Source organism: Canis aureus, chromosome 9 (genome assembly GCF_053574225.1).
Source record: "Canis aureus isolate CA01 chromosome 9, VMU_Caureus_v.1.0, whole genome shotgun sequence".
NCBI lineage: Eukaryota > Metazoa > Chordata > Mammalia > Carnivora > Canidae > Canis > Canis aureus.
This window is the reverse complement of record NC_135619.1, coordinates 25,675,806-25,686,751: the sequence shown is the minus strand read 5'-3', so window position 1 is coordinate 25,686,751 and position 10,946 is coordinate 25,675,806. Positions and strand designations below refer to the sequence as shown.

Sequence of the window (10,946 nt, the reverse complement as noted above, 5' to 3'; positions counted from 1 at the left end):
CGTGCGTGTGTCGGGGGTGTATACAGCATCCAGATTCGCCCAATGGGAGCCAAGATCAGGTGCGGGGGGGCGGGACCTCACGGAGAGGGGCGGCGTTCCAGTGTCAGAGGGTGGGCGGGTGGGTGGGTGGGGCAGCCGGAAGTGGGCCGGGCTTACGTGGAGGCGGAGCTCTGTTGGCAAACCTGCTTGGCTGTTTGGAGGTTTGTATCCTTTGAGGACCTTGGTTTTCGTTTGCTTCTAGGTCTTGTCTTCTTATGGGCTTAACTCAGAAGGGAAAGCTTCGTTTTCCCAGCAAATTTTAACTATGCAAGCTTTTGATGTAAGTATGTAGTTAAGAAGAGGTGAATCAGTTAGTGGGTTAATGCCTCTCTTTAGTGTTCATAATTTGGCGAGGGTGCTGTAATTTACAGGAAGTTAATAACGTGGAGAGACATCAGGTTGCTTTAGCCCCACTGTGGAGACGAAAACACTTGAGTGTCGGAAATGCTCAAGTACCACACATTAGGTGATGGCTGGGAATTGAAGCCAGAGCTGCTTAGTGCTGGAGTCCGTGGGCTCAACCACTGTTCCATTCAGTAAGCCCTAGTTCTTGTATCCTCGCTTAAAGGGTCGGAGCTTATATGGCTTAGCTCCTGGAGAACCCAGGCCACCCTGGAAAACTACCTTACCCCCCATTACAAATGCAGATACTGTTGAGATATTACCCATCCAACTGTTCAACGAATAATGGTTGTCTGGAAAGTGAAACCCAACCCCCAGAACATGCAATACGGAGAGCTCAAGGCCCGCCCAACACATCACTGGGCTCCTCGGTCACCGCGGAGTCTGGTGGGCCTCTTGACTAGTGTGATGGTCGGTCAGGGCGCTGACAAGGACCTTCCTTGTGGACCTCTCTCAAAGAGTCTAGTGACAGAGGAGTGGAGGGTACCAGTTTGGCTTTCTCAAGATTATTACTGCAGGTGGTGATAGGAAGAAATGGACATCGCTCAGAGGAGGAGGAAAGAGGCTCTGCCCAAAAGGGAAGAATTAATAATTCTGGCACAGTCTGTTGTTTTTAGTTTCTCTGTTTTTCTTCTTTCTTACGGCATTTCACAGATGAAGAAACTGAGGTTCTGTGTGATTAAACGACTAGTGTGTCTGTATTGGACTAGTGTGTCTGTATTGGAATTTACATGCAAAAACTTTAGTCTCAACATTAGAACTATTCTGCAAGTAGAACACCCTTGAAAAATGTTTTAAAATGTGGATTATATGCTCAATTGATAATCTTTCACAAGACGTAGAAATTATTTTATACAGATTGGGTTATTCTCTTCCTGAAAACAAAACCCAATAGTGGTGGTTGTCACCATTTCTGGAGAATAGCAGAAACGTGACTCATGCTGAAGCTTAGCTAGGCGAGGGAAGCATGGATTCTTTGCATACTTGGGTAATTCACAAACCTCACTGAAGCCTTTAACCGAGATTTCCATTCTGCTTCCCCTGCGCTCCTCTTAAAATCTGACAAGCTGAGTTGCAGGGCTTTTTTTTTTTTTTAAGATTTTATTTATTCATGAGAGATACACACACACAGAGAGAGGCAGAGACAACAGGCAGAGGGAGAAGCAGGCTCCATGCAGGGAGCCCGACGTGGGACTCGATCTTGAGTCTCCAGGATCGCGCCCTGGGCTGAAGGCGGCGCTAAGGCACTGAGCCACCCGGGCTGCCCAGGGCTTTTTTTTTTTTAAAGACCGCTTAATTAAGGTATAATTGACATGTAATATGTGGAGCATATCTAAAGTATGTAATTGTGAAGTTTTGAGGTATATATCCCTTATATATAAGTCAAGTGAATAGATCTATCATCCTCAAGTTTCCTTATGCCCCATTGTAGTTTCTTGCTTGCATTCCTCCTTACCTCCCACACCTAAGCAACCACTGATCTAATTTCTGTCATTATACACTCATTTGCATTTTCTAAAGATTTATGTAAGTAGAATCAGACGGGTTTTTTTTGGGGGGGGGTCTAGTCTCTTTTGCTCAGTATCACTATCTCAACATTTGTCCATATTGTTCTGTGTACCAATAGTTCATTCCTTTTTATTGCTGAGTGTATTCCATTATATGGTTGTACTGCAACTTACCCACTCATCTGTTGGTAGACATTTGGGTTGTGTCTAGTTTGGGGCTATTACCGATAAAGCTGCTATGAACATTTGTGTACAAGTCTTTGTGTGGACATACATTTCCTTTTTTCTTGGGTAAAAATCTAGAAGTGGAATGGTTGGGTCTTATGGTAGATATATATATTTTTTAAAATTGCTAAATGGTTTTCCAGAGTGGTTGAACTACTTTACATTCCCATCAAGACTGTATTCAGAGTTCCATTTCCCGCACATCCTCACCAATATTTGGTACGATCATTTTTAACTTTAGCCATGCTAATAGGTGTGCAGTGGTATCTTGTGGTTTTAAAGGAGTTTTCCTAATGACTAATGATATTAAATATCTTTTTATGTGCTTATTCACTATCTGTATATCTTTTGGTGAAGCACCTGTTTAGATCTTTGTTCCATTTAAAAAAATTGGGTGGTTGTTTTTGTCTTGAGCGTTCTTTATATGTTCTGGAATATATCTAATATATTCTTTACTAGATATATGCTTTGCAAAGATTTTATTACAGTATGTGGCTGGTCTTTTTGTTTTCAACAAGAATTTTGAAGAACAGAAGTTTTAAATTTTAATAAAGTCCAATCTGTTCTTTTATGGATTGTGCTTTTAGTGTCATTTCTAAAAAATTTTTGCCAACTCTAAGTTCACAAAGACCTTTTACTATGTTTTCTTCTAGAAGTTTTATAGTTTAGGCTGTATATTTAGGTTTATGATGCATTTTGAGTTACTTTTTTTAATGGTTTAAGACATGGATTCCAGTTCATATTTGTTACATATGGATATCCAGTTGTTCCAGCAATATTTCTTAAAAGGCTATTCTTTTTCCACTATTCTGTTTCTCTGCTTTTGTCAAAAGTTATTTGTTCAATATCCTTTTTAAACATTTCATATTTATTCATCACCACTATATGTCAAACTGTGTGCTAACGCTGGAGATATGTATCAGTAAGTGTTCTTTGGTTGCAGAAACTAGAGATCAAATATTCCTAACTTAAATAAAATAGAAATTTATTAGAAGGATGTGAAGAATTAAAGGAAAAGTTGAGCAATTGGATCTCAGCTGACCTGATTGACCGGAAGGCAGATACTTCCACTAAGGACAGTAAGATCCTATTAACAAAAGAAGAGGGAATGGTGGTGGGCAGATATCTTCTGTAGCAGTGCTTCCCAACATTTTTTACACCCCTACATGATAAATGATCAGCTTGGGCAGTGTAGGAGGGTAAACTGGTGGAGATTAGGAGGTGTCTAAATTGGGCATGGTGAAAAAATCCATCACATTTTCTTTATATAATGTAAGAAAAAGGCAAGTATTAGGGAGATATGAAATATTGAATTTATATAAAACTTCTCAATAAAATATATTTAAAAATTTTATGAGAAATTTGAACTTGTTTCCATGATACAATTTTTATTTCAAGCCTTTATCCAAACTTAATTATGATAATATGTTAGGAAAAGTGCATATATCATAATTATGTAGCTTAAAGAATTTTTATTTTATTTTTAAATTTATTTTATTTTTTTCTAAGATTTTATTTATTTATTTGACAGAAAGAGCACGCAAGAGAGCACAAACGGGGAGAGACAGAGGCAGGCTCCTTGCTGAGCAAGGAGTCTTGATGTGGGGCTTATTCTGAAAGCCCTGGGATCATGATCTGAGCCAAAGGCAGATGGTTAACTGACTGAGCCACCTAGGCAGCCCTTGAAGAATTTTTATAAAGTGAGCACACCTATTGTGTGTTCCAGTTATATGTACTCGCATAACAAATTACCCTTAAACTTAGTGGCTTATACAACATTTATTTTGCCTTTGAATTAGCAATTTGAGCAAGGCGTGGTAGGTTAACTTAAAGGCTTGCTGCTGGAATCAATTGAAGGCGCCTTGCATCAGTTACATGTTTGGCTGTTGATATTATCTGTTGGCTGTGATTTTAGCTGGGTGACCAGAACACCTCCACAGGGCCTTTCCATGGAATTCCTTGATTTTTTCATAGCATGGTGACTAGGTACCCAGGGTGAGCATCCCAAGAAAGAGGGCCAGGTGGAAGCTCTAGTGCCTTTTGTAACCCTTCATTGGAAATCATGCAGTGTCAGTTCCAGAGTATTCCACAGTAGCCAGTTTGCTGGAGGGGAGTTATAAAAAGCAGCTCATATTGAAGTGGAGGAATTGAGCTCTACCTTCTAATGGAAAGGGTGTCAAAGGATCTGTGGATATGTTTTTAAACTACTTTACTTACCTAACCAGCTAGCTCCCTGATCAAGAAGCAGACTAGGGATCCCTGGGTGGCGCAGTGGTTTGGCGCCTGCCTTTGGCCCAGGACGCGATCCCGGAGATCCGGGATCGAATCCCACATAGGACTCCCGGTGCATGGAGCCTGCTTCTCCCTCTGCCTGTGTCTCTGCCTCTCTCTCTCTCTGTGACTATCATAAAAAAAAAAAAAAAAAAAAAAAAAAAAGCGAAGCAGAACAATTCCGGTGCTCCAATGTTGCATTCCTGTCATTACCTGCTGCCCCAAAGGTAACCACTATCCTGACTACTAATAGCATAGATTAGTGTTGCCTGTTTTTGTAATTTATATAAATAGAACCATACAATATGTACTCTTTTGTGTCTAGATTCTGTCAGCATTGTGAGGTTCATTCATGTGGTTCTGTGTAGATCTCTGCTTAGTATTCTATTTTGTAAATAGCAAATAATTTAAGTATGTGCTATTTATGCGTGTGTATGTATAATTTATGTATGTGTATGTATCCAATTTATTATCAAATATTTGGGTAGTTTCCAGTTTTGTGTAATCTGAGTTCTGATTTAAAATTCTAGTACATATTTTTTGGTACTTGTATATGTAATATACATGTACATTCCTGTTGAAAATACACATGGGAGTTGAAATGATTGGTTTTATGGTATGCATATATTCAATCAATTTTAATTGATACTGCTAACCAGTTTTCCAAACTCTGCCACCTGCAGTGAGTAATCATGATCCTGATTTATTAATGCTATGGTTTGTGCTTGAAATGACTATACACAGTCCCCTTTCAAGACCTATTAATAATTATATTCTCAGATTCTTGATGGTTACATCGACAGAAGGCTGGTCTCAGCTGGCTCCGTTGAGCAGTATTGTAAGAACAAGTGTTTTCAGTCAACAAGGCAGACCCTATGTGACCTTTTTTTTTTTATGACCTAACCTCAGAAGTCTACCCAGTTTTTGTCCACATAAGTAGGTAATGACAAAAAGAGATGATTTTTTTTCAATTGACAAAACATCTTTTATTTGTCATCAGTCAGAATTCAGATATCTTGATCTTTTAAGATTGTAGTCTAATCATTCTTTCACTGACAGGTGTAAGGTTGAATGAAATTCCTTATGGTAATGACAATGGATTTACAACCCATTCAAATTTTTCATATCAAGGACCTCAAAGTAATAACGATGTTTTTCCCTAAACATACACAGATGTTGATTTACTCATCTTAATAAGCATTATATGGGATTCTAGTTAGTAGTAGTAGTAAACTATTTTTAAAATCATTTTTTCCAAAAGTTGAACTTTTGCTTTGAATGTATAAACTTTGTTGGTAGATGTTAAAATAGGTCCAGAGGAATAATGAAGTGAGTATCCTGGGATAGTAAAAGTTCCTGAAAAGGCAAGAGAGAGGAAAAATTTGATATTTGAACTTGGAGACAGAGAACCCATCTGCAGAAGTCATCTTACGTAGCCAGCTCATGCTGACCCCTCAAAGGAGAGACCTAGTGGAATAAACACCCGGATACCATTTTTCTCCCCTCTCTGATATTGTGACATGTTGTCAATGCTTTTACTATTTTATTCTTTGAGAGTGGTACCTTTTCTATCTCCCTGGCTTCATTGGTTGACAGTATTGATAATTTTCATGTTGGTTGATAAAATGGGTTGATTCTGCAATTGCATAAGGTCAGATCCATTTTACTCCTGTCTTTTGTGTTGTGGTTGTCATATGTTTTTACTGCTACACAGAAACTTAAGAAATAAGGAAAACCACCTCTTTTTATTTACCTACAGGTTTGCAATTTCCAGTGCTTTTCATTCTTTTCTGTAGCTCTAAGTTTCCATCTGGTTGATTCACTGCATACTGAAGAACTTCATATAATATTTTCTGTATTACGTATCTGCTAGGTTAGTTTTAAAAAATGGCTGCACATTCTTTGACACCTTTTCCACTAAGATACTGAGTCTTTATCCCCTCCTCTTGAATCTGGGTAGATTACTGATTTCTTTGACATGTACAGAACAGCAAAATGAAACACTATGACATCTGAGGCTAGGTCATAAAAGACTGTGAAGTTCCTGCTTTATTCACTTGAACGCTTGCTTTTAGAGCCTTGAGCTACCATGTGAGAAGACTGTCATTCTGGAGAGACCATATTCTGGTCAACAGAACAAGCTGAGCCCAGTGGTATAGTCATCCCTGCCAGGGTGCCAGATATGTGAGTGAAGCTGTCTTGAATCCTCTAAACTTCTCACTCACCTGGTGAATACCCCTGAGTGACTTCCTTTGATGCCACAAGGAATATAAAGATCACCTAGCTGAAACTTGCCCAAATTCCTGATTCTCTTAATCATGGGATATAATAAAATCATTGTTTTAAGCAATTATTTTTGAATAGTTATATAGTATGAGATAAGTGGAACAAAATTTGGGGTGCTGTTGTAACAAAAACCTAAAACATGGCACTGGCTTTGGGACACTTGTGAGGCAGAAGTTGACAAGATTTTGAGAAGACTGTTAGTGGGATCCTGACAGGCATTGAGGAGGGTGTCAATGAGAACTTAGAAAATAAGGGCAGCCCAGGTGGCTCAGCGGTTTAGTGCCACCTTCAGTCCAGGGTGTGGTCCTGGAGACCAGGGATTGAGTCCCATGTTGGGCTCCCTGCATGGAATGGAGCCTGCTTCTCCCTCTGCCTGTGTCTGTGCCTCTCTCTCTCTCTCTCTCTGTCTCTCATGAATAAATAAATAAAATCTTAAAAGAAAGAAAATAAGAAATAAGAAAAATGTTATTGGAAGCTGGAGGAAAGGAGGATCTTGTTCTGTTATGGCAGGTGGTTTAGCAAATGTATAACATGGACAATCATAAAATATATTTAATGAACTGATGGATCTGGCTTAGAAGATTTTCAGGCAGAATGCTGAAAGTGTAAACTATATTTCATTTATTTGTTTTAGAATTATGTATCATAAGGTATGGATAGACAGAACTGTACTAAAGAAAGAATTGTTCACCTTCCAAACATAATTTAGAGGAACTATAGGAACAAGATCTGAAAATGAAACTATTTCTTATCCTTAGTTTCTCTCAGCAGAAGAAACTCAAAGAGCCACAGAACAAAGATCAAATTCAAGGCTCTGTTAGAAAATCATGGACTCAAGGTAAAAATGAAGCCAAGAGTATTATTGTGAAACTTTTTGTTATGAGTTCAGAAAGAGGTAAAAAGACTTGTACGGTTCTTAAGGGGTTGTCTGTACTACAGTAAGCCTTCTAAGAATCTTAAGGGTATTGTCCCACAGTAGCTTCACAGAGAGCCCAAGGCAGAAAAGATCTTATCTAGAAGATATTTGTGGATGTGGCTTTTTATCTAATGGAATAGATTATAAATTGATATTCAAAAAATCCACGAAATTTTTATAGTAATAATATCAGCTTATACTGAAAAAAAAAATACCCAAACAGACTGTACAAAATGAAGAGAGACTTTTGGATCCTTAAACTTCTGTGGACAGGAAGTAGGCTCAGTAGGCTACTCAGCGACAGAAATGGGTTAGTTCTATGGAAAAGGAAGGATGACTTAGAGGGCAAAAATTAGATCTCAGGGGTAAGAACCAAAAATTATGGAGAATCATTCCTAGGGAGCAGGATTAGGTCCTAATCATGACTGGTAACATACACTCAGCTGGATTTTATAATTTCAATGGATTGGTGACTATTTTATTCCTTTACTAATTATTATTATTATTATTATTATTATTATTATTATTATTATTTATTCCTTTATTAAATGATTATCTATTTATTGCAGTAGTTCTATGTCTGTCACATCACCCTCTCTGGGGTATGTGTAGGGGCAGATAACTTGTCTCTTTAGTTTGCAGATTTCCAGATCAAGGTCTGATCCCAGGAAACTACATGGAGCCTCATCCATACCTGGACTTGATTTATATAATAAGATAATGGACTTTGAACCTGAGCTTGATGTCATGATGGAATGAGACTTGTATGGCATCTAGAGAAGGGGCAAATATATATTACATGTTGGAGGTATATAAACATTTTTGGCTAGAGGGTAGATTCTGCTATTTAAAATAATTTCTACAAATATTTTGGTATTCCTATTTTTTTTCTCATTAAAGTTTTGTTTTAATGGGTCTCAAAATTCTGTGACAGATTTTTGGTCAAGTTGTTTCCATTAAAAAGTACTGGTTTTAAAAAATAATAACTTAAAACTGCCACACACAAACACAAATGGTCCACAAAACATTCTCCTTTCTTTCTGAAGGTTTTATGATGCATTGTTATCATTAACCAGTCTTTTACTATTAAACTTAAATGGCCAATTGACACAAACAGTTCTGAGACTGTTCTTCCACCACTGATGAAGACTGGGGTGGCAGGTATTGGGGATAATATTCATTTAGCCTTCTGAGCTTTCTGGGCAGACTTGGTGACTTTGTCAGCTCCCCTTCCTTCTTGTCCATTGCTTTGATGACACCCACAGCAACCATCTATCTCATGTCACGAACAGCAAAATGGCTCAGGGGAGGATAGTCAGAGAGACTCTCAACACACATAGGTTTGCCAGGAACCATATCAACAATCTTGAAATCTGGCAGCATCCCCAGATTTCAAGAACTTGGGACCATCTTCCAGCTTTTTTCCAGAATAACGATCTATCTTCTTCAACTCAGCAAACTTGCAAGCAATTTTGTGAGCTGTGTGACAATCTAGCACAGATGCATATCCAGCACTGATTTGGCCTAGATGAGCCATGAAGCCAGCTGCTTCCATTAGTGGGTGATTTTTGCTGTCACCAGCCACATTGCCATGATGAACATCGTTGATAGATAAATTCTTGACATCAAAGCCCACATTGTCCCCTGGAAGAGCTTCACTCAAAGCTTCATGGGGCATTTCAGCAGACTTAACTTCAGTTGTAACATTGACCACAGCAAAGGTGACCACCATGCCAGGCTTAAGAACACCAGTCTCCACTAGGCCCACTGGGTCAGTAGCAATACCACCAATTTTGTAGACGTCCTGGAGAGGCAGACACAAGGGCTTATCAGTTGGGGCAAGTTGGTGGCAGAATGCATTCCAGAGCTTCAAGCAGTGTGGTTCCACTGGCATTCCCATCTTTACGGGTGACTTTCCACCCCTTGAACCAAGGCATGTTAGCACTTGGCTCCAGCATGGTGTTACCATTCCAACCAGAAATTGGCGCAAATGCTACTGTGTCTGGATTGTAGCCAATTTTCTTAATGCAGGTGCTGACTTCCTTAACGATTTCCTCATATCTCTTCTGGCTGTAGGGTGGCTCAGTGGAATCCATTTTGTTAACACCAACAATTAGTTGTTTTACACCCAGTGTGTAAGCCAGAAGGGCATGCTCACGGGTCTGCCCATTCTTGGAGATACCTGCTTCAAATTCACCAACACCAGCAGCTACAATCAGGACAGCACAGTCAGCCTGAGATGTGCCTGTAATCATGTTTTTGATAAAGTCTCTGTGTCCTGGGGCATCAATGATGGTCACATAATACTTGCTGGTCTTGAATTTCCACAGGGAGATACCAATGATGATACCATGTTCACCTTCAGCTTACAGTTTATCCAAGACCCAGGCATACTTGAAGGAGCCTTTTCCCATCTCAGAAGCCTCCTTCTCAAATTTTTCAATAGTTCTTTTGATCCCACCACATTTGTAGATCAGATGGCCAGTAGTGGTAGACTTGCCCGAATCTACGTGTCCAATGATGATGATGTTGATACGAGTCTTTTCTTATCCCATTTTGGTTTAGGTTTAGCAGTGGTTTTCATGACACCTGTGTTCTGGTGGCAAACCCATTGCGAAAAAGCAGCTTTCCTCCTATTTGGAAACTATGTTCTTTCCCTTTGAAATGCATAAGCTTGTGATTGCTTCAACTATAGTATATGTCAGAGGTTATGCTTTGTGACTTCTGGGTCTAGGTCATAAAAGACCATGTAGATTCTGTCTCATTTGCTAGAACTCTTGCTCTTAAAGGCAGTAGGTAAGAAGTATGAGTACCCTGAGGCCCCATGTTGGTGGGACTGCATATAGTCTCATTGGTCTACAGTTCCTGCCAACCCTCACCTTCTAGACATCTCTGCCAATGTGGTAGATTTGTGAGAAGAACCATGTAGATAAAGCAAGATATGTAAATGAATATATCAAGAGAATTTGATGCCACAAGGAAAAGGTTCACCCAACTATGTCTTGCACAAATCACTGAAGATTTTCTCATTACCTTTTATTTTCAAAAATGTGATTACAGTATGCTTCCCCTCCCCAATCCTGTTTTGCTTCATTGAGCTTGGATCTATGGGCTTATGTTTTTCATCAAATTTGAAAAAGGAAACTCCCATTATCTTGAAAAATGTATTTTTCTGTGCCAATGTCTCTCTCCTCCCCAATTACAATTATGTTAGCCACTTAATATTATCTCATAGTCCGTTGAGTATTTGTTAATGTTTTTCAACTGTTTGTCCTTTCTCTGTTTACTTAGGATAATTT

At 39.0% G+C, this 10,946-nt stretch overlaps 1 long non-coding RNA gene across 2 annotated transcripts in view; it reads left to right on the top strand.

Annotated features, from left to right (window-relative positions):
* The first annotated feature begins 135 nt into the window (after window positions 1-135).
* Window positions 136-10,946, top strand: part of LOC144320512 (uncharacterized) — a 143,941-nt gene continuing 133,130 nt past the window's right edge. For both annotated transcript variants that reach the window (XR_013386148.1, XR_013386147.1), the window contains exon 1: window positions 136-200. This is a non-coding gene — a long non-coding RNA (uncharacterized LOC144320512). The remainder of the gene's footprint in view (window positions 201-10,946) is intronic.